This window comes from Nannospalax galili, unplaced genomic scaffold (genome assembly GCF_000622305.1).
Source record: "Nannospalax galili isolate Female #2095 unplaced genomic scaffold, S.galili_v1.0 scaffold979, whole genome shotgun sequence".
Taxonomy (NCBI): domain Eukaryota; kingdom Metazoa; phylum Chordata; class Mammalia; order Rodentia; family Spalacidae; genus Nannospalax; species Nannospalax galili.
Genome location: NW_008343671.1, coordinates 45209 through 48248, shown reverse-complemented (window position 1 = coordinate 48248; position 3040 = coordinate 45209).

The following is a 3040-nucleotide window of genomic DNA, read 5'->3' as shown; positions in this document are numbered from 1 at the left end:
ATCTTAGGCGCCAGTGAGATATCCCAGCAGGTACAGGTTTGCTGCCAAGCTTGACGTCCTGAGTTCTGTCCCTGAAAGGAGAGAATTGATTCCTGCAAGTTGTCATCTGACATCCACAAGCACGTTATAGCATGTGCCCATGTGCACGCGCGTGCGCACATACACATACACACACACACACACACACACACACACATAAATAAATGTAAAAAAGATGAGGGAGCAAATCTTACAACACTGGTCATGAAGCAGGAATCTGGTACCCATTTTCTTAAGTTTTGGGGCTTGAGCTCAGAGTTCTGCCCATATTAGGCAAGCACTGTACCACTAGTTTCACCCCCAGGCCCTGCTTTTCCTTTTGGTTAAAAGGCTTTCTTAGCCAGGCGTGGGCAGAGGCAGGTGGATCTCTGAATTCAAGGCCAGCCTGGTTTGCATAGCAAGTTCCAGACAGATGGGGCTATAGGGAGACTCTGTCCCAAAAAAAAAAAAAAAAACCCAACAACTACAACAACAACAAAAATACCTTTCTTGTGCCCTCATTTACTTTTTCTTCTTCAAAGCTAGATCAGTAGTAAATTCAAGATTCTTCTGCCTTTAAGGTAATGAGCCCTAATCCCCTTCTGTGAAGATTCCTGACATGCTTTTTGGAGCAGGTGGAGAACAGGGGGAGTTGTTTGGCTATAATAAGAACACCTGGGTCAGAGGGAGGGAGGCCTCATGAGTCATGTGACTGTGATAAGAAATGGAGCCAGTGACCAAACATCTTCATGGATTGCCGCTGAAGGCAAGAGGAGGATTCAGTGGCGCTGGGTCAGAGGGACAGAGTCCTCATGAGTCATGTGACTGTGATAAGAAATGGAGCCAGTGACAGAACATCTTCATGGATTGCTGCTGAAGGTAAGAGGAGGATTCAGTGGCAATTTCCAGAACGAGTAGCACATCAATACAGGCAACCAAGGGTCTCACATGTATTGTATTCATTTGCAGACAACAGGATTCACTGAAGCGAACTTAAGGAGAAAGAAGTTCGCCAAAGGTATTACTTGGAAGGCTGGACAAACTTGGGGGGAATCCAGGAACAGTGCAGCCATGGAAGGAGGAATGAACCCGACTTCAAGGATAGCTTCTAAAGTATGTTTCCTAACCAGCAGTGTCACCTGGGTGCTCGAGAGAAGCACACACTCTCTCAGGCCCCGTCTCAGACCTTTTCAGTGAGAAACTCAGGGCATCGGGCCCAGCAATCTGCTGGAGCATGACTTTCAGGTGATTCGGATGAACAGTGAGGTTTGCAGATCACCAACTGTGATGGGGGCGAAAGCACGCCGCTGCTGCTTCCCAGGCTTTTACACCTGCAAGCTGCCACTGCTGCCACAGGAGAGCCAGCTAGTCAGCCAGAGTGTTTGCTAGAAAGGCCTTATGTCCCCGAATAGGCCGCTGCCTCATATGGCTCGCCTCCAGCTTTAAGACTCCTGGAAGTCACCTTCTAGGTAGAAGCAGAACCATTGCATGTTGGCATCCCCACTGCAAAGACTGCTATGTCGTAGGGTTTAGCTGTTCAGGATAGCCTGTGAAAGGGAGTGGCTGGAATGCGGAGAGTATCTGTGGTTAATCGATATGCACATCCCCAGGTATATCCCTCTTGTGGATGCCAGCCTATGACAGTCCAGGAGGATAGGGCACAGAACACATAGAGCTGTAGAGGATAGTCCTCCAGTCCTATCTCAATACAGGACAGAAAGCTCCCTGGAAACTACCCCAACTCTGGGAACTATGCTCCAGCCCCCTTCCTCAAATTCCAAAAATTTGCACAGGGTACACAGAGCCTTAATTCAGATATGGTCTGGCTCACAATCACAGAAAAATAGTGGAATTATCTTGTAGTTTAAATAAAACCATTTGTTCCTAGCTCCCCTTTTGGTTTGTTTTGTTAGGGTTTTTGAGACAGTCTTGGGTAGCCCAAGCCAGCCTCAAACTCACTTTGTAGCCAAGGATGAAATTGAACTCCTGATCTTTTCCCACCAGCTGGGATTATAGCGTGCACAACTACTCTTGGCTTTATGCAGTTTGGGGGATTGAACCCTGGACTTCCTGCGTGCTAGGAAAGCTCAGTTAGCAAAGTACTTTTTGTCAGAGCAAGATCCTTGTAAATACATCTTTGTAATGAAAATGGATGCCATTCTATTAAATACCACTGCCTTAGGAGGCTGATTGTAAGGTACACCAGGCACTGAATATCAACAGCAGAAGCCCAATTCCTTGCAGGATCTTCCTGCCGCCAAGTCAAGGTGATGATCAGCAAGCTCAGTAGAATGACACCCAAAGCCCTGCCTCACCCTGACAAAGACCCACTTCCTAATTCAAGTCAACCTTTATTTCCTTTAAAAAGCATTGCTTGAGGGAGGACTGGAGAGATGGCTCAGCAGTTAAGAGCCAGGACTGGAGGACTATCCTCTATGGCTCTACAACTCTTAACCTTAGCTCTTGCAGAGGACCCATGTTCAATTCCCAGCACCCACATGGTGGCTAGCAACTATCTGTAACTCCAGTTCTAGGGGATCTGACACCTTCTTCTGACCGCCACAAGCATTGTATGATACCAGTGCACTTATGTACATGCAGGCCATACAGTCATATCCATAAAATAAAAATAATAAATAAAACATTTGAAATGGGTTAGGATCTTGAATGTCCCCCAAAGGCCTATGTGCTGGAGATTTGGGCCCCAGAGTGGTGCTAATGGGAGATGGTGAAAAACCTAGGTGCCATGAGGCCACCTGATAGGAATGCCTGACAAGAGGTCAAGCATTGAGAAACTAGCTTATCAGAAAAACAGGACGTAGTGGTCAAGCCATCTGCATCTGGCAATCCCCAGGGCTCGATACCAGGAAATCAGGAAATAACATCTGTACCATAAGTCACCCACCCAGAATTTAGCAACTTAACTTCCTCATGCTTTATACTCGTTTGAATGGGCCAATAACCATGCTTCTGCTTCTGTACCCCGCTTCTGCTCTATAAAAGTGCCAAAACCCAGCATGGG